Source organism: Rhinopithecus roxellana, chromosome 1 (assembly GCF_007565055.1).
Source record: "Rhinopithecus roxellana isolate Shanxi Qingling chromosome 1, ASM756505v1, whole genome shotgun sequence".
Classification (NCBI taxonomy): domain Eukaryota; kingdom Metazoa; phylum Chordata; class Mammalia; order Primates; family Cercopithecidae; genus Rhinopithecus; species Rhinopithecus roxellana.
This window is the reverse complement of record NC_044549.1, coordinates 191,746,772-191,767,892: the sequence shown is the minus strand read 5'-3', so window position 1 is coordinate 191,767,892 and position 21,121 is coordinate 191,746,772. Positions and strand designations below refer to the sequence as shown.

The 21,121-nt window shown below is 47.1% G+C and overlaps 1 long non-coding RNA gene across 1 annotated transcript in view; it reads left to right on the top strand.

The window, feature by feature from the left end:
- Positions 1-15,762, top strand: part of LOC115898992 — a 49,832-nt gene extending 34,070 nt beyond the window's left edge. Inside the window, exons 2-3 of the long non-coding RNA XR_004058609.1 lie at positions 14,789-14,900; positions 15,618-15,762. This is a non-coding gene — a long non-coding RNA (uncharacterized LOC115898992). The remainder of the gene's footprint in view (positions 1-14,788; positions 14,901-15,617) is intronic.
- The last annotated feature ends 5,359 nt before the right edge of the window (positions 15,763-21,121 follow it).

The window sequence follows — 21,121 nt, the reverse complement described above, 5'->3', positions numbered from 1 at the left end:
AAGTCTCCCCAGGTGGCTTCCCATGCAGCCGGAGCTGAGATTTATTGGACCAGACTAACAAACACAGCTGGACGAAGAGGGCAGAGAGGACTCCTTAGGATGTGCAGATGGAGTGGCTCGTTTAGGCTGCAGTGGAATTCCTTTTCTTCTTGTAATAAAACAACTCCTATTTACATATCATTTTAGAAAAATATTTTCCCCCTTCTCTTATTTGATGCTCAAGAGAGAATAATTGAGTTTGCCTTAGCATCTCTGTAGATTTGTTTTTTTAAATGTATGACCTGTCACCAGTAAACCCAGAGAGATAAATTAGGGAATGGTTGTGCTATGGAAAGCACTTACTGATATATTAAGGATTCTGCCTTCAAGCTCTTTTAAATGGTGCCTTTCTCTCGGTGATTTGGATTTAAAAATTTAAGGATATATTTACATGCAGCTTTGTGGGAGCACATGAATATTAAGTGAAGTAGGGCCTAGCTAAGTTGTATTGAAATGAGTTGGTACGTCGTAGATAATATAAGTGAATATTTCCAAGGGACTGGAAAAATTTGGATGGCTCAGTAATTATGGAAATTGGCAGGGCATTTGGGGACCCCAGCTGCTCTTTGTCCCTTTGTCCCATAAATGGGTGACAGTTTGCAAGGCACGGAGCTCTGCCAGATGTTTGCGATAGTGGTTGGGTGGAGAGAATTTCGTAGCTGGCTTGGCCACAGGAAGATGACGAGCTGGTTAAGAATAATGATCGGACACCCTGCATATTCGCTGACTGCATGCTTAGCAAATTTGCAAACTAGCTTCATCCCTAAGGGCTTTTAGTCACAGAATTTAAATAAGAGACACACCCATGAGAGTTTGCTGAAAACAAAGAGAAACCCTGCTCTCAGTAAGTGCTTGCTCATTGTTTGGGGATTTGTGACAAATAGGAAGCAAATATTGAGTCGGTACTCGGGTGATTTCTTTTCTTTCTTTTTTGTTTTTGCGAACTGACCTGGAGCCTTGGTCTCCAGGAACTTTGTGTTTCTGGCAGGCAGATCTCCTGCCCCAGCACCTGCACGTGCTCAGCGCTCTCCCCCATCCTGCAGAGGAAGGAGTAGAGGGCGGAAGCCTGTGTTGTACCCGACATCCAAGAAAACCACAACCCATGTTGCTCTTCTCAGCTTCTTTTCAAGAAGTGACTGCATCAAACTCGAGAGAGTTGTGTCAATTTAAAGTGTATATGCACACACACACATACGCGCACACACGTATAAGCACATATATATGTGCTTGTATATATACACATATATGTATATATGTATGTATATATATATAAAACGTGCCCCTATGTATACATGTATACACAAACATATATATTATATAAAAATACACACGTTACATACATATATACATACATATATATAAACGGGAATACACACATGTGTATGTGTGTGTGTGTATATATATTTGAGGCAGGGTCTTGCCCGGTCTCCCAGGCTGGAGTGCAGTGGTGCTCTCTCAGCTCACTGCAACCTCCATCTCCCAGGCTCAAGCCATCTTCCTGTCTCCCAGGCTCAATCCATCCGAGTAGCTGGGACCACAGGTGCACAGCACAATGCCTGGATAATTTTTTTTTTTTTTTTTTTTTTTTGTAGAGACGAGGTTTCACCATGTTGCCCAGGCTGGGCCCAAACGACCTTCCCACTTTGGCCTCCCGAAGTGCTGGGATTACAGGCGTGAGCCACCGTGCGCAGCCTATATAATTTTTAAAATAGGGAACAGATTGTGCAAACATACAACATGTGACCCAGAATGGTTTGGTGTCTAAAAGAGGCTGGCCACCTCGATGTGGCTGGAGGTGGTCTCAAAACCAAGCCCGCGGGCCATGGTTGAGCTTCACTGACCATGAGTGCTTTGCCTTTTGTGATTTGCATACATTTCTCTTAAATGAGAGCAAATGTAAGCATTTTTGGATGATACCAGCAGAGCTGCAGAAATGAAAGAGCAGCTCCCCAGCCAGGAATGAGCAAGTAACAAGTCTTCCCTGGCCCTTTGCTTGCCAGTGAAAATGTCTCATCTTCAGAGACTGCTTCTCTTAAAAATCAGCTCCTCCAGCACTGGGAGTAGCTTCAGATAGGGGTGGGCAGGGGGCAGCAGGAAGTAGTAATTTTCAGCATTTACCACTTCCTAGGAACAGAGACTTTAAAGAAAATCAGCTTCCTTGGAACATTTGTCCTCCTTCATTGCAGTTCTTTAGTAATTTCTGAGTCTGGGATTTTTCTGAACAGAACATCTTATAAAATACAGAGTTGCTGGTATTCTGACATAAACCCTCCTTTTAAATGCCCTTTGCAGTAGAGACCTGCTAGGGTAACTCTGGTGTGCCAAACCTCAGAGCCAGGGGGAAGGAACAGGAGCAAATGACACTGAAAGCAAGCTCAAGTTCTTTGCCAATTATAATATGCTAAAAAGCAGAACCGCAAGCTGATCGTTCTCTAGAGCCTGTAGGGAGGCCGTGCAGCCTGTACAGACCATTTGCCATTTTCTCCAGCACTTTCTGTCTCATTTTAGGTCACTGAATACTTTATTTCTTGCTGCGGAGTTAATTATGTACATATCTTTACTTCTCAACTGGAGTTCTTTAGGGCTGGGTCTCAGACTTTTATTTTTCATTTTTAGAGGCAGCATCTCACTCTGTCTCCCAGGCTGGAGTGCAGTTGTACCATCACAGCTCACTGCAGCCTCGACCTCCTGGGCTCAAGCGATCCTCCTACCTCAGCCTTCCCAGTAGCTCGGACAGCAGGTGCATGTCACCATGCCTGGCTACTTTTTAAGTGTTTGCAGAGATGAGTCTACAACAATCTAGCTATGTTGCCCAGGCTGATCTTGAACTCCTGGCCTCAAGTGATCCTCCCGCCTCAGCCTCACAAAACATTGGTATTACAGGCGTGAGCCACTGTGCCTGGCCCTGGGTCTCAGTTTTTCTGCTTTTCCCCTTAGCACCTAGGAGAGTACTTTATTCGTAGTTACTGTTCCATAATTACTATTGAATGAATGCACTTGAACAAAACACGATGTGATTTGTTTCGTTTTCCAGATCAGCTTATAATGAATTCTATGTGTCTAACTGGGCAGACATAAAGCTGCCGCCTGTAGAATAAAGGAACCATCCATGATTAGAATCATAGAAGCAGAAAATTTTAGAACTACAAAGGACTTGAGATTTTAATTCAGTCTATTTGTTTTGGAGATGAACAATTAGAGTTCACGGAGATCAAGTGACTTGCCCAAGGTCGAAGAGCTGGTGACACATGGACCAGCCGTCCACTTACTTAGACAATGACTGCTTCCGTGAGAGCTGACATTGCTGACAGTTGTTGTAGCTACCTACTGTGGCACATTTCAATTTCGTCAGTCTTTATGCTTCCGATTTTCTTGGGGAATATAGGTAACTGATTTTTAATTTTATCTTCTCTGATTTTGTGGCTCATTCGTTTCTTTGTTTTTCCTCTGTCTGCTTTCTAAAATTTCTTTATGCCACTTTCAAGAAAGCTGACTGGAACAGTCTGTTCTCCCTGTGTTAGACACAGGGGGGTCGGGGACAGAGATCGATGGTTCTAGTGGGCAATGGCCAGATCTTACATAAAAGTGGAGTTCTGACTTCCCATCTGCAGCCGCCAGTCCAGGAAACCAACCAGTAACCCCTGTAGCAATTGGCCCGGCATGCCCAGGATCTGATCAATTACTGGCAGCTGCCCTAATTTTTGTCGTGACTTCCAACTTAGGACCAAACAGAGAAGGCCAAATACTCTCCCCTAACTGATCACCCGGATGGGCTGCTTTCGCTGTCCCCCTACGGCACCCGCCAACAGCCACCACCACCCAGAGCCTTCCCTTCTTTCTACTACAAAGTATCACACTTCTCTGCCTGCCTCTGAGTCTCTACCGAACGCAGGTGACTGAGCTCTGAATAAATAGCTTTGGCTTCTCTCATTTTGGTGGGCTTCACTTATTTCCATGTAGGGAAAGACCCAGGAAGAAGGCCAGCCCTGCTCACTTTACTGTTCTCTCTGTTTATGTTCATGTAGACAGCTCTACATCTAAATACTGGATTTTTGTTTGTTTGTTTGTTTGTTTTGAGATGGAGTCTCACCCTGTCACCCAGGCTGGAGTTTAGTGGCGGGATCTCGGCTCACTGCAACCTCTGCCTCCCAGGTTCAAGTGATTCTCCTGCCTCAGCCTCCCTAGTAGCGAGGAATACAGGTGCGTGCCACCCTGCCCGGCTAATTTTTTATATTTTTAGTGGAGACGGGGTTTCACCATGTTGGCCAGGATCATCTTGAACTCCTGACCTCGTGATCCACCCCTCCTTGGCCTCCCAAAGTATTAGGATTACAGGTGCGAGCCACCGCACCTGGCCATTTTTTTTGGTGTGTGCCAATTTGTCTTTTCTTAATTTTAAAAGGAAATATGAAAATGCCCCCGTCGATTGCTTGGCTGAAATTGACCTGCGCTCTGTTGGTGGCGTTCTCCAGACCTGGTCACCCGAGACAGGAAAGGAGGTTGGGCCGGCTTGGAGTCCGCGCCTGAGCGTTTTCTAAATGCTCGTAAAACTTTCATTTCATTATCTCCCTGCAATCTCCCAAGAAGGAGGAAGTCAGGCACCTTCTATCTTTCTCCTTTCTGGAATCCATTCTTTTTTCTTATTTTGAAGATGAGGATTTTTCTTATTTTCCAGTATTTCTCAATATAGGTAGAAAGTCTGAAATCACAACTAAGTTTCATGATTTGCCAGCCAAGGGTGTTTTTCTTTTAAATGTCAATAATGAACTTTAATTAAAGTGATGACATTGTCTTGTTTTAGAGACTGTTTTATGTGTCAGTAAGAAATGACATGGCCAGCATGATATTTAGAGGGGTAGGGGACAGGGATTTAGGCCTCCCCAAGTGTCTGTCGGCCCACCCAACCCCCCATTCTCTGATGTCCCCAACTGATGTTTTCTCAATTTTAGGTGAAGGCGCTGCAGATGCAGTCTCATGCCCCTTATTTCCAAACATACTGAAATCACAAGTCCCTTTGGTATAAAATAATTAATGTATGTGAAGTGCTCCGAACACAGCCTGGTCCATAGTAATTGTTCAATGCCGGCCCACTGCTACTGTTTCTCCCGTGGCTACTAATACTAACACTACTCATCATTAGGCAGAAATCCTGTAGCGGCTGCTTTCTCTCAGTCGTGTTTGCCTTAGTCCTTAGAATCCTTTAATATGCCAGTTTCCTTTCTAAGAGTCCTCTGCTTAAAATCTCTCTTGTTCTCTCCTTTTGCTGGCTCCCTCCTCTTCATCTTTCAGATACCTCTTAAATGTCACTTTCTCGGGGAAGTCTTCCTAAACTCTAGTCGGAATTAGGGTTCCTATTTTCCTCTTGCAGACCAGGGGCCAGTGAATGTTTTCTATAAGGAATCCAATAGTAAATGTTTTAGACTTTGCAGGCCATATACGCGACTACTCAACTCTGATGTAATCTAAAAGCAGCCAGAGATGATATGTAAATGAATGTGTGGGCTGAGTTCCAATAAAATTTTATACCAGTTGTAATTTAACGAACCTGTTTTAGAGCACTCTTTACTTTTTCTGCACAGTGTGATTATGTGATTACGTGATGATCAATCTCCCTCTGGACTGAAGCTTCTTAAAGATAAGACCCAAGGCCGTGTGCACTGGCTCACGCCTGTAATCCCAGCACTTTGGGAGGCCACTTGAGGTCAGGAGTTCAAGACCAGTCTGGTCAACATGGTGAAACCCTGTCTCTACTGAAAATACAAAAATTAGCCAGGCATGGTGGTGGGTGCCTGTAATCCCAGCTACTCGGGAGGCTGAGGCACGAGAATCTGTTGAACCTGGGAGGCGGAGGTTACGGATGAGCCGAGATCGCGCCATTGCACTCGGGCCTGGGCAACAAGAGCGAAACTCCATCTCAAAAAACAAACAAACAAACAAAAATCAGAATTCACCACTATAAACTTCATCCTGTTTAACCAAAAACCACTTGTACCCCAAAATCGATTGGAATTTTTTTAAATTAATAAATTATGAATAAACAAAATACCATCCCCTGTGACCTGTGGCCTTTATTTTTCCTCTCCTCTCTCCTAAATCTAGCTCTTTCTGGACTTACCTGTCCTCCCAAGCGTGGGCCACTCAACTTGTAACATCTGCCCTTGGTCAGGCAGTTTTTGTGCTGGATTGGAAGTTGTGTTGCCTTCTTCTCTAATTAAAACGTGGCCAGGTGCGGTGGCTCACGCCTGTAATCTCAGCACTTTGGGAGGCCGAGGTGGTGGATCACTTGAGGTCAGGAGTTTGAGACCAGCCTGACCAAAGTGGTGAAACCCCGTCTCTACTAAATATAAAAAATTAGCCTGGTGTGGTGGCACCTGCCTGTAATCCCAGCTACTTGGGCGGCCGAGGCAGGAGAATCACTTGAGCCTTGGAGACTGAGGTTGCAGTGAGCCAAGATCGTGCCGTTGCACTCTAGCCTGGACAACAAGGCGAGACTCCATCTTAAAGACACAATCATGGGAGTGAAATTCTGTCATTATAAGAGGTGAGCTCAGCTTAAGAGCATAATGACATTCACATTACAGGGAGGAACACTGGACATGTCAAATTCTCATTGCTGTGATTTGGGGAAAGAAAAAATAACAGCCACCACCTAGCAACCCTACCGTATCTCAAGATGTGGTAATTTCTCTTGTACAAAACAAGTTTGTTTTGTTCAATCACGTTTAAGCCTATAGGTGTGATCCTTGTTTTTATAGGCAGCTAATTTTGAAGTGACATTTTGGGACGGGTTAATTTCACTTGTATTTTTCTTGCTTTTTGAATGCCTTGCAGTTGAGGCTGTCAGCGCTTGGCCTCCACCAGAGCCAAGAGTCAGACAGAATGTGGAACCACCCACCAAGTGGGCCAATGACAATGGGCTCTGTGTTTCTGTCCCTTCTCATTTCCTGCTGTAAACTTTCAGGGAGTCAGTGAACTCAAGCGTTTCTGTCAGATATAGAAACATTTCCTATGGTTGGAAAGTTAAAGGCTAGTTTAGGTTACAGGCAGTTTGTCTGCTGGAAAATGCGTAGTTTTCATACACTTCCTTATGTGGTAATAAACAAAAACAAAATCAAGAACCTGTTTCCGGGAGATTGAACGTGTGGTTCTCATCCGCTTGGCCTCCTCCGGTGTTCAAGTCCCAGGAAGTGGTTGACTTAGGCGGGGCAGCCACGTTGCAGCCAGGCCCAGGCTGCAGGAAGGAATGGAGTATATAGGTCAGCATCTGCTTGAGGAAAGCAGAAATGATTCCAGCTTGTTTAAGCACAGGGTGATGAGAATTTCAAGTGCTGACACAGACAATGAAAGCCTGGGAAGGAGACTCACTCCATGCTGAAGTTCCAGGAATGATCTTCAAGGTGATTCTGGGGGAGACCGGGTGTGGTGCCTCACGCCTGTAATCCCAACACTCTGGGAAGCCGAAGAGGGCAGATCATCTGGGGTCAGGAGTTCAAGACCATCCTGGCCGACATGGTGAAACTCCGTCTCTACTAAAAATACAAAAATTAGCCAGGCATGGTGGCACGTGCCTTCAATCCCAGCTACTCTGGAGATTGAGGGAGGAGAATTGCTTGCACCTGGGAGGTGGAGGTTGTGGTGAGCCAAGATCACACCGTTGCACTCCAGCCTGGGTGACAAGAGTGAAACTCCATCTAAAAAAAAAGATGGTTTTAGGAGAGATGTTCCTTTTGCTAAAGCTAGGAACTTGAGGAATTATCAGAATGTGGGCAGTCACTAAGATGCTGCTGGCTTGTGGAATACACCTTCCCCCGATTCTAGACTCACGAACTCGGGTCTGGTCCCTGGGACCTTTGCATCTGAGATGGGGTGATTGGTCCAGGCCCATCTTGAATGTGTTGATTGTACCTTTGTATTTGCATTTTGTAAGTCAAGTCCAATGCACGTGCTCTGGTCCATGGCTCTTCTGTCCATAGGTGGTTCCGTCCCCTACCCCTTGACCATGTTTCCAGGGTGAGTGTTCAGCTGCCCACTTTCTGGTCCCATCCAGAGACCACTGCCACCTGAGGAAGCGTGACATTAGATAGCAAATTTTAAAAATACCATGACAGGCAAATAAAGAGACCACAGAAGAAAGGGGACAGTATTTCCTCCTGGTTTTTGAACAAGGTGCCTGGCATTTTTGTTTTGCACTGGGCTGTGTAAGCTGTGTAGCCAACTCTGAACGCATCTCATGGCTTCCTACTGTGGGTAGCAGCTTCTGCCTTCCCTCCTTTCCATGGCTAAGTCTTTGCTTAAGGGAGAGTCCGGCCACACGTGGAACCCAGCTACAGGGGAGTCTGGGAATGGAATTGTTTGGGTTTTGTCTCCTGGCAAGCAGTAAGACACACTAAAAGGGGTGGAGATGAGAGAGCTCATCAGTCCTACAAAGGGACACAGCCCAGGAAGACCCAAGAAGGGGAAGCAGGAAGTGAGGAGAGTGTGGGTGTTTGGAGGAGGGGTTGAGTTGATCTGCCTTTAAAAGAAAAACTGTAGACAAAATAAATGTAATAGAATTTATTTGAGCATTAAAGGATTCATGAGTTGGGCAGCACTCACGACCAGAAGAGGTTCAGAGATCTAGGCTTTAACAGCATGAGCAGTGGGCTTCTATAGGCTGAACTTGGAAGCAAAGTAAAGCATTTACTTGATTGGCTCCAGCTAATGGTTTACCTTATTTGGGTATGATCTGGTGGGAGGTCACCAGTTAGAGGTTAATTGGCAGTTTCTGATTGGTTAGGCTTACATTTCACTTTACAGTTTACATTGGGCTTCAGTTGGCTTACCTAGGAACCCAAGGTGCTGGAGTCATCTCAGCCTAGTGGCTTCCCAGTTAAATATTTTTAACACCCCAAATCTGTTAGTTTGAGCTACTCCTAGGTACTGTTTTCTAGGTAGAGAGTCCATCTGAAACCTGTAGATGAGAGGTGCTCAAACTTAGGGAGCACTGGAGGAGCTCATCTAAAATCAAGGTTTCTGGATCCCTACCCTTAAAGATCTGGATGCTGAAATCCCATGGTGGGGTCTAGAATTTAAATGGATAGGTTCCTCTGGAGACACTGTGTTCACTGTGCTTCTGATCACTAGTGTTACTCCTCCTGGCCTCCAGTCCCCCTTTGCCACCCACATTTTTTTTTTAGACCTGGTCATTTTTTTTCCCCTTTTCTGCATTTTTCTTGTGGTTGTTTCAGGTGTCTTTATCAACATTCCCACTGGTTTAGAGATTGAAAGCAGAGTTCTTCTCTTTGCTTTGAACACTCTAGTGAAACCTAGGATACTCAAGGTAAATGCTAAGATGAGGCCGTTCAGTTATCTCTGGAGCTCAGGGTCTAATTCATCCAACGTTTATTGAGCCCCTTCAAAGCACCCATCATTGGGGATGGAAAATGAAAAATACACAGCCCCTGCCCTGTAGGAGCTTGTGGCCTTGTGGGGAAGCTTAGCACTTCTGCCTCACTAGGTTTAAGCAGTTGGAGGAGCAGCATCTATTTGGAAAGAAGAAAAACGCTTTTGAAAAGTGCACTTGGTCTGTACGGTGGCTGCTCTTTGATTTCCTGAATGCAAGGTGTTGAGCCGAACACACGATGCCCTCCATGGTTGGGGAAGCATCCATCACCCCCTTGGGAACGGAAACTTGACATTGAACTTCCAGGAACTGAGGCCAGGACATTCTTGAGGCACTGTCTTGTGGTTCAGTTCTGCCTGCCCGGAGTCATTGGCCTTCTGGGCTGACCGTCTCCTCACTGACTCCCACAGACACACTGACCATCTGGAGGCTAAAGGATCTTTCTTCCTAGGAGGTCCCTCATGTTGGGGCTCTGAGGCCCCTACCATGGAAGGGAATGGTTGGGATTAGACCCTATGCAGAGGCACATGCCTTTTCGTAGAAGGGGCACATCCATGGCCCAGTTGTTCCCTCATTGAGGGCGATGGGGGAAGCTGGTTCCTTCCTGTGGAGTGTAGCCTTCCAGACTTTTAAACTCCTTGCTTTATTCAGATCCTTGGCCAGGTCTTCTGTACTGGTCTCCTGGGCCACCCATAGGGCTGTCTTCACTTCCTACTATCAGCAGTTCACTCTATCCAAAGATGAAGCAGCCCTGTATTTGCTGATGTGAGCTGCTTCCTTTATTTATGCTCTCACCGGATCTCTGGGAGGTGTACTCTACCATCAGAACACTCGGAGACAGTTATCTGGACATAACGTGTTGGTGCTGGCATTGTTATCAAATAATAACAGAAAACACATCAGCACCAAGTGCATCTATCCCTGTGCTAGATGAGATAAGGAAAAAACACATGCACAGTCCTGTCTTTGAAGAGCTGACATTAAAATGGACGATGCCATGAAACACACACATTTGTAAGTTACAGACATCCTCCTATGCAAGCACTCTAGTCACGGTTGTTTGGTAAAGAATAATCACTTATTCGCTTCAGAAAGAACTCATTCATGCCTTGATTTTCAGTGTTGCCACAGGAAAGCAATACGGAACCTGGGTCCCTGCTGTGAAAATGAAAATACTTAAGGATGTTCAATTGCTTTTCTGTTATTCATGTACATCCGTGGTAGGACATCATGACAGAGCAGCTGCTCAGAGCGGGTGATTACGTGTGGGTTCCCACTTCAGCCTGGGATTGTTTCATTTCCTACAGCTGTTCTCCAGCAGGGTAAAATTCGGACGATGTCGATAATTTTCCCTTAAGGGGCTCTCAAGATACATCAGTTTGTGCCATCTAGAGTAGTTTAAACTACTGTTTCTTGAGTACTTACTATGTACTGGGCAACATTTTCTGTATCTCAGGAAGCAGTCTCATTTTCAAAGGAAAATGGAATCTGTTTCAGGTCACACCAGTTCCTGCAGATTCAGGACACCACACAGATATTTAAAAACGCTGGGTGCTCTTTTCGAATTTGCCAGTCTGACAAGATGCTTGTCATAGAGCACCGCTGTCTGGGCTACAGGGATGCAGAAAGGACCGAAGGTCTGAAGGGAGGAAAAGGGCTCTGTGCTGGTGGGTTCCTGGAAAAGCCTTTACTTTGAGGTTGTCCATTGAGCTTGTTTAACCTGGAGGGGTAGAAGCAAAATTAAATGAACACGGGTCAACCTTTTAACGCGTGTCTTGCAAATAACATGCTGCTGGCTCTATGTGCAATGCCTGGATGTAACAAATCTATTTTTATGAGGCCTACAAAGACCAAAATACCTCGATGTGTGTGATGTGATGTAATCTCTGCATTTGGGGTGGGAGGTGAGTAGGGAAACTACTTTGGAATTAGCACGAATGTACACAATTTCTGGGTAATGATGCACAAGAATGCTCAGGTATTCATAGAATTCAGAGAGGGCGTGTGATCTGCCCAGGATTTAGGAAAGGCCTTAGGTGTTTCTGGGAATTGTATGTTCATGTGTTCCTACAGCCAGTAACTAGCATATAATGATCATCATTATTTATTGAACAGTTATGCTGACTTAGTATCTTTTTTGGGGTTACTTGGAGCAGTCACTCTGTTTTCTTGAGTTGTAAACTTACGGTGAAGGTTTTGGGTCAAAGAGTTGTAATGGAAGTGATTCCCTGCTGCGTCTTATTTTGAGAGTCGAGGGGAGAAATTTGGCCCATTCATTGAGGTGGGGTGCGGCTGCATGTAGGTTCTGGTAGAATAAGGTGTCTCCTGGAGCTGGAGGGGTGGGATGGGGTGGACGAAGGAAGCATCTGGTTCACTGGATCCTGGAAGGTTTTGTGACCCCATCGTGCCCACCTGGCATCACAGAGTAGGCAGTGCAGTGCCTCACAGGAGAAACCCTCTGGGCTGAGACAGACATGAAGTAAGAAGAAAAGAGCCAGTCTTTGGTTCAGCAATGCGTTCTTGTTGGTTTCTGATTGTCTCCTTTTAGACAAACCTATTCACAGTAGAAAGACAGCAACGTGAACACGATCGGGAGAAGGGGAGGAGCAGTCCTACCACTTTGGCCTTTGTGTCCTCCGTGAAGAGCTGCTGGTGTTTTATGAGCATTCGTGAGCTCCTGGCATTTGGGTCATAGTACCCCTGCGCATCCGTATTCACGACTTTCCCACATGAGCCCCAGAGGAGGGCTTGCAACCTCCCCAGTGCCAGCTTCTGGGGATGAGAAGAACTGCAGAATTATATAAATCCCTTATCATCAACTAGAGGATTGTTAAATGCACACATTAAGGCAAAAAAAGCCTGTTATCAACAACTGGCTTTATTGTTTAAGAAAATACAGCAGAATAAGCAAGATGTGGTGGCGTGTTCCTGTATTCCCGGCTACTCAGGAGGCTGAGGCAGGAGGATCACTTGAGCTCAGGAGTTGGAGGCTGCAGTGAGCTATGATTGTGCCACTGCACTCCAGCCTGGGCAGCAGAGTGGGACCTTGGCTCAAAGTAAAGAGAGAGAGGGAAGGAGGGTGGGAAGACAGAAGTAGTAGAACAATAGAAGTTTGTAAAAATACCCAAACTAGAAGAAAGAAAAAAACAGGAGAGATACTCAAGGATGTTTGACTCCAGTTCCCTGCTTCTTACATGGGAAGCTGGGTGGGTCCCCCTATTTCTAGTTCAACATTCCCTTTGAGACCTCCTCAACTCAAGGGGGACTTCAGAAACAATGGAACGAAACAATGGACCCTACATTTTCACTCAGAGCTCATGCTTTCTGTTGCCAGGCAAAACCTAGAAAGGGTTCCTACACTGTAACCCACTCACACTTGGTTTGTTTTCACAAAATATAGAGGGGTCAGTGAACGCGTGTTTTGATTCCAAGGAAATTCCAAGCGCCTTGGTTTAGCAAATGTTGATTTGGTGACATGTCACTTTTCCTTTTTAGCAACCAAAAAGTCTGATAATGAAAGAATTTTCTCTTTAATTTACCTAACCCTGCGAAATGTTTGCTCAGATTTTTTGTGTGTTTGTTTTGTATCAATTTAAGGAGTACAAGGACAGTTTTGTTACATGGATATATTGCCGGATGGTGAATTCTGGGCTCTTAGTGTAACCATCACCCGAATAGTGTACATTGTACCCATTAAGTAATTTCTCCTCCCTCATCCCCTCCCATTCTTCTACCTTTCTAAGCCTCTAATGTCTGTTACTTCATTCTGTATGTTAACCTGTACACATTATTTAGCTCCCACTTGTGAGTGAGAACATGTGGTATTTAGCTTTCTGAGTTATTTCACTTAACATAATGGCCTCCACTTCCACCCATGTTGCTGCAAACGACATGACTTCATTCTTTTTTATGGCTGAATAGTATTCCTTGGTCTGCATGTACCACATTTTCTTTGTCCAATCTTCTTTTGGTGGATGTTTAGGTTGACTCCCTGTCTTTGCAGTTGTGGATGGTGCTGTGGTAGACATGAGTGCAGGTATCTTTTTGATATAATCATTTCTTTCCTTTGAGTAGACACCCAGTAGTCAGATTGCTGGATACAATTATAGTGTTTTGTTTTGTTTTTTTTCTCTCAGAGATTAAGTCTTTTTGGTGTGAGCTTCTATTTACAAGCATTCCATGTCCTGTAAATAATGTGAGCAAGTTTTCATTGCACAGTAAATTTGGTTTCACTCAGTCTTGCCTGTATCTTATGTGAGGATGGACAAGCATGACATGAAAACATGTGACCTGAGCTCTCTAGTTCCCGTGACCTGGCAGGTGTGTGGCCTGCCACAGCACCTGGTATAAGTCTGTCATAGACTTATATGAGAGTCTCAACTCATTTCTTATTTTTCTTTTTTGAGATGGAGTCTTGCTCTATTGTCTAGGCTGGAGTGCAATGGCACGATTTCGGCTCACTGCAACCTCCACCTCCCAGGTTCAAGTGATTCTCCCATCTCAGTCTCCTGAGTAGCTGGGATTATAGGCACCTGCCACCACGCCCAGCTGATTTTTGTATTTTTTAGTAGAGATGGGGTCTTGAACTCCTGACTTCATCTTGTTGTCAGGAGGGTCTTGTTGGCCAAGCTGGTCTTGAACTCCTGACTTCATGATCCACCCGCCTCAGCCTTCCAAAGTTCTGGGATTACAGACATGAGCCATCGTGCCCAGCCTCAGTTCATTTCTCAAAGAGACAAATTCTGAACACAGTGGCAAGTCCTCAGCAGGGCTTTCTTCTCGCCCACAGAATCATCTTAGCCTCAGTAGCTCATTTCAGCTCAGCTGGTGTGCATTAGGTACCTGTGGACAAGGCAGCCGAGCTCTTAGGAGGAAACAGGAAGAAGCCCCCTCTACCTGTGTGTCCTGCCCAGGGAAAGGGATCCTGTGGCAGGCAGGGGGCCCATTCTGGAACCACTCATAGGAGGTGAGGAGGTGGGACTTCAGAATCTTCCAGAACAAGGGGAATGCCTGTCTTATGATTTGAAACATCTCCCCCGATGGTTCTGTCTGCCTTCCTTATACTCCCTGAAGAACTATGGTCTTATAAGACCACTACTGAGCCTATCTGAGGCCAAGTTTGATTACCAGAAAGTAATTCAGGAAAGCCCTGTATAAACCCATTTTATATCTCCACTCACAATCTTTTATTGTATTTTATCTGTGTATTCATTTTTGTAGAGACAGGGTCTCACTATGTTGCCCAGGCTGGTCTCAAACTCCTGGCCTCAAGTGATCCTCCCACTTTGGCCTCCCAAAGTGCTGGGATGACAAGGATGAGCCACAGCGCCCGATCTCCACTCACAGCCTCTCATTTCACATTCATAGGTGGTCTACAGATAGCAGGAAGTCCCTCACCGATGACTTTTCCAACCCTGAGAAGATGCGAACGACCTGAAGAAAGAAAGATTCCTGAGCGACAGGAGCTCTATTTGTAGGAGTGGGTGCCATTTGGGACGGAGCACAGGGCGTGGGAACATTGTGAATTAGAGAAGAGTGGGCAGCTTCACCCCTCCTGGGGAGCAGGTCCATTTTATCTGCTGTCAATTCCTGACACACCAGAAGTACCTCTAGATAGAAGTCAGCATAAAAGGCGATGGCTATTCTTTGAGCACTTAGGAAATGTTTGCCTGGGGAGGACCTGCGTCGTTTCGGGTCTGTAATGGGACTGGGCCTGCAGAGACGCGTGGAGGCTCCTCTGCCTGCACACTCCGCCTCTGTGTGGGAAGTGGCAGATGAGGACGTCTGAGCAAAGACTAGTGGTGGATCTGGACCCACAGTGACTCCCATAAGCATCACATGTCTTTCTAACTGCTTATGATTATGATTATGATTTTATTTTTTTAGACAGTCTCGCTCTGTTGCCCCCCAGCTGGAGTGCAGTGGTGCGATCTTGGCTCACGGCAACCTCTGCCTCCCGAGTTCAAGTGATTCTTCTGCCTCAGCCTCCTGAGTAGCTGGGATTACAGGCACATGTCACTGTGCCTGGCTAATTTTTATATTTTTAGTAGAGATGGGGGTTTCGCCATGTTGGCCAGGCTGGTCTCGAACTTATGAGCTCAGTTGATCCACCTCCCACAGTGCTGGGATTACAGGCGTGAGCCCCCGTGCCTGGCCTCTCGCTGCTTGTTAATGTTTCCTGATACGTTTCCTGCAGTGACCTCAAGTCCGCGTTCTGGATTCCTCCTCCCCGACCAGACTGGCTCTGCCTGCTGCGTCCTGCTGAGACACCAGTTGCGCAGTGCCTAAAGCCAGGAACCTGGGCCTCCTTCCAGGTCACCCCCCCCGCCCCCCACCCTGACCCGTGCACGCCTGCCCTTGATCATTATATCATATGACTCCAGCCTCTGAAATGTGACTTGTGTGTCATTACCTCTCCAGAACCTATGAGCACTGTCACCTTTTACTTCTGCTATTGTAGTAGGTCCTTACCTGGCCTCACCTGCCTTTGTCCAGTCCATCCTGCGCTGTTGGACGGAATGGAACCTCGGGGTGAGAACACGGCTCCAGGACAGCCATGAGAAGGGTGCAGAGGCGGTCAGCCCGCGGCTGGATCAGCACCCGCTGGGGATCGTTCTCCCCTCTCCCCGCTTGGCCCGTTCCTCCAAGCACGCGCCTCCCTTGGTGCGACTCTTTCTTCCCTTGCTTTCTCTCAGGATAAGGAACGAGCTCCTTAACGTTACACCTCAAAGCAGTCGCCAAGGGGCCTGAGGCGGTCTTTGCCGTTTCATCGTTCCCCATCTCCAGCCCTGAAACACACCTGTCACACTCCAGCTGTGACTTACTACAACTTACCATTCCTTAGAAACGCAGTGCGCCCGGAGGTCTCTGGGACTTTGCAGCACCTGCCTGAGCTGAGGAGGCTCTTGTCCACCTGAAAAATCCATGCCTGCTTCGCAGCCAGCCACTGTGCCAGTCGCCATATCCCTAGGCAGGGCTGGCCTGCTCCTTCTCTGGACTCCAATAGTAGTTAAGTGCCCCTGTCACACTGTGATCGCTTCTGTCACCTCCCGTCATAGATACTTATTTATCCGTCTGTGCCTCAGACAGAAGTGAGCCTCTGGAGGCCTGGGATCCGTTCTTACGTATCTCTAGAATTCTTAGCACCCAGCCAAGCCTGTGCTTGGTACAGAATCATCGCTTATTGTGAATGAATGTCATAGAACACAGCAAGGCAGGGAGATGGGGGGTGCACAAACAATTCAGGTACAAATTCCAAGGATGGTGGAAGTTGGGCACAGGGAGTGGTACAAGTGCCAGCGTCTTTGAAGCTGACAGGTGTTAATAAGGAATCAGATAAACAGAGAAAAAAATGCAGTGAATCTGACTTCTTAGCAAAAGTGTTTGGCCATGTTGGCCCGCGGGAAGCAGAACTTTTGCGGCACCGGAGGTGCCATCAGGGTGCGTGGCTTCTCTGGAGAACTTTCCAGAAGTACTTATTTGATGCTATTCAGAGTTTCAGAAACTTGAGGGCTACTTTTAATGATCTCCAATGGACTCATTCCCGAGAACAGTAGTAATCTACCACCTGCAAGTGATATTTTGAGCATTTGTAGGGAGCTGCTTCAAATGTTCCAGGTTGCAGTTGACTTTGGAACGTATATCCATCATGTTGTGTGTCTAGGGCATACAAATCCCTGTAGTTTCTGGGATCTCCCAAAATAGGAGGAAGGAGTGACTACCTGCGTAGTATGAGGCATCTTTAAACTTAGTTGACCAAAGCACCCTTTTCCTGGAGACTAGTGTGCCATGGAACCTCACTTTGGGAAATGCAGATCCAGTGCAATCTTTTTTTTTTTTTTTTTTTTTTTTTTTGAGACGGAGTCTCACTCTGTCGCTGAGGCTGGAATGCAGTGTCGCAATCTCTGCTCACTGCAACCTTTGCCTCCTGGGTTCAAGTGATTCTCCTGCCTCAGCCTCCCAAGTAGCTGGGACTACAGGCACCTGCCACCACTCCTGGCTAATTTTTTGTATTTTTAATAGAGACAGGGTTTCACCACGTTATATAGGACGGTCTCGATCTCCTGACCTCGCAATCTGCCCACCTCGGCCTCCCAAAGTGCTGGGATTACAGGTGTGAGCCACTGTGCCGGGTACCAGTGCAATACTTTAATTTTACGGAGAGAATAACAGGCCTAGCCCAGTGAAGGCCACGAGGCTAGGAAGGTCTGGCTCCTAGGTCAGGGCACCTCCTTGTGAACCATATGGCTTCTAATGTATCATGTGATGGTGGATAGAAACCATTCAAGTGTGTGTGTGTGTCAAAGAGAGAGACAGACACTCATATATACACCCCTTGGCCAGAACTTCACTGCTGTGGCAGGTAGTATTTGCATCCGTGCCATCTTCCAGAAGCATTCGGCCCCGGCTGCCCACCCCTGCCCAGCACCTGGTGATTCCAGGCCACTCAGGGGCCCACTCTGACCCTCGGTGGCTCTTCCCACCCTCTTCTCTGTGATCCAAGCAGAAGTTCTGCAGTACAGTGTCTGCCCAGTCACTTCAGAGAGACGACACAAAACAGTTCTCAGGAGTGAGCAGGTGACAGTTGGGGAGGAAGGATGGGAGCCCTGGGGGTTGTGGTGCCACTGGCAGCCCCAGATAACACTGCCTGCATTGCGCAGCTCTGCCTCGGCCCTGGGCTGCCCTTCCAGAGGGCCATTGGATGCCAGTTGCCTCTCTTTCTCTTTGGCAAAGAGCCCTCGGAAACAGGAGTTATTAGGAAACCAAAAGTAAACAGCCCAGCCTCTCCCCAAGGCCTGTGGAGCCTGTTGCCCCGGATGGAAGGGGTTGGTGCCAGCAGCTGCTCAGATGATCTGTCGGGCACATTCTGGGGTAGCGGGGGCTGGGAGCCACGGGGCAGAATTTGGCAGTGAGAGAAGCACTGCAAAGGTCATCGTAGGCCTGACTTCTAGGGGCACATCGTCAGATCGAGGTCGGGGAAAAGGCAAAACTGCAAGCCCCTTCCTCATGCTTGCTTCACAGCCATGCAGCTTGGAGTTGAAAGCAGCCAGAGTGGCCACTTCCTTTGAGTTAACGCAGGTGCCGTCATCCTCCTGTGAGCCGCGGCTGCTCAGGGGACCACAGGGGAGGGACCGCGGGGATCAGGCATCACTTTCTGCTCTGCCCCATGGGCCCTTCACACACAGCACCTAGGGACAGATGGTTCAGGAGTCAGAGACGGGGATGCCAGGCGACCCCAGCACGGAGTCGGTCACGCACGTTTCCTCCACTGTCCTGACCTGCCCACTTCCTCCTAACCCATTTGGCTGAGCTGGTACTGATGTTCTTAAGACAGCAAAAATCAGTCAGTGGGGCTTGGGCTCTGAGATCTGCCTAATATTTGTGGGAACCACAGACGGCCCTCCCAGGGCAGGGCTCAGAATGGACGGCCGGGATTTTAACTCGTGGTTTCCTGATGGTTTGGGAAGGACGGTGAAACATCCTCCTCTGTGGAGTCTCCCTTTGCCCCACCCCTAGAACCAGGGGGTGCACATTTCCCTCCTGCCGTATGTCTAATCAGGGCTCCCATGCGTTGATCCCTGTGGCGTCTCAGGCACCACGCCCAACTCTGAAGTCTGTATGTGCCCTGTAATCACTCGGAGGATGCTGGGGATTGGATATTATCATTCACAAGGTGTAGATGAGAAACCTGAGGCTTGTCTTGCCTGTGTTCTCCAGCAAGGAAGTGACAGATAATTTTTTTGTTTTTTGGAGATGGAGTCTCGCTGTGTCACCAGGCTGGAGTGCAGTGGCATAGTGTTGGCCCACCAAAACCTCCGCCTCCTGGGTTCAAGTGATTCTCCTGCCTCAGTCTCCTGAGTAGCTGGGACTACAGGCGTCCGCTACCATACTCAGCTAATTTTTGTATTTTTAGTAGAGATGGGGTTTTACCATGTTGGCCAGGATGGTCTTGAGCTCTTGACCTCGTGGTCCACCTGCCTTGGCCTCCCATAGTGCTGGGATTACAGGCACGAGCCGCTGCGCCTGGCCCAGAAGTGACAGATAATTTAAGCCCAGTTCCATCTCTCTCGTCCACATGTGCAGCGCCTTGCCAGTGGAGAAAATGCGCATTTATGCTTCTTTCCCTTCCTGCCTTCCTCCCTTTCTTCTTTCCTTCCTTTCCAACTGGGCTTTAAAGCCAAGTAGAAATCTGTCATCTGCCTGTCTCATTCTGTGCATTAGGGAGGCTAATCCAGGGTTTACTGTATGAGAACCTCCTAGTAAAGTATCTGACAGCATCGCTGTAAAGGATAAATTGGTCATGAAGGGTATTGTGGGTTCTAGGGAGAGATAATCAGAAAACCACCTAGGCCATTTAGTGAGCTGTTAATTTTCCAGTAACATCTCCCCTGCAGTGTTCACATCCCTGAGCGGGTTCCGTGTCTGTCTGCTGAAGAGGCAGAAGCATAAACCTTCTGGGAGTTCCTGCAACCTTTAATTGCCTGGAGGATCTAAAACAAGTAACAACTTCGAAGATGGTTCAAATGTATCCTGGAACTTTCCTACCCAGACGCCAAGATGCTTTTGCCTTTAAAACTAATAAGGCACTTGGTGCAGTGGATCACACTTGTAATCCCAGCACTCTGGGAGGCTCCCGTGGGAGGATCACTTGAGTTTAGGAGTTCCAGACCAGCCTGAGCAACATGGTGAAACCTTATCTCTACAAAACATACAAAAATTAGCCAACTGTGATGGCAAGTGCCTGTAGTCCCAGCTACTTGAGAGGCTGAGGCTAGAGGATCACTTGAGCCTGGGAGGTGGAGGCCACAGTGAGCCATGATCATGCTACTGCACTCCACCCTAGGTGACAGAGAGAGACCCTGTCTCTCAAATAATAAGTAAGTAAATAAAATAAAAGAAAGAAAAGAAAACAGAAGCCCAAATCCAGAGGGTACTTACTGTTTTTATATTTTTGGGAAAGTGAGATTTATTTATTTATTTTGAGACGGAGTCTCGCTCTGTTGCCCAGGCTGGAGTGCAGTGGTGCGAACTTGGCTCACTGCAAGCTCCATCTCCTGAGTTCACGCCATTCTCCTGCCTCAGCCTCCCGAGTAGCTGGGACTATAGGTGCCCACCACAATGCCCAGCTAATTTTTTTGTATTTTAGTAGAGATGGGGTTCCACCGCATTAGCCAGGATGGTCTCCATTTCCTGACCTTGTGATCTGCCCACCTTGGCCTCCCAGAGTGCTGGGATTACAGGCATGAGCCACTGTGCCCGGCCAAAAGTGAGATTTAATAAAAATAGATTCATCAAAGAAAATGTACAGACATGAAGGGAACTATTAACCTGTTTACATGGTTTAGGCCAGGCGTGGTGGCTCACACCCGTAATCCTAGCAGTTTGGGAGGCCGAGGCGAGTGGATCACTTGAGGTCATGAGTTTGAGACCAGCCTGGCCAACATGGCGGAACCCCATCTCTATTAAAAATACAAAAATTAGCAGGCATGGTAGTGCACACCTGTAATCTCTGCTACTCGGGAGGCTGAGGCAAGAGAATCACTTGAACCTGGGAGGTGGAGGTTACAGTGAGCCGAGACTGTGCCATTGTACTCCAGTCTAGGCAAAAAGAGTGAAACTCTGTCTCAAAAAAAACAAAAAACAAAAAACAACAACAAAAAAAACCAACCATATTTACGTGGTTTGAAGTGTTCAGCTGTG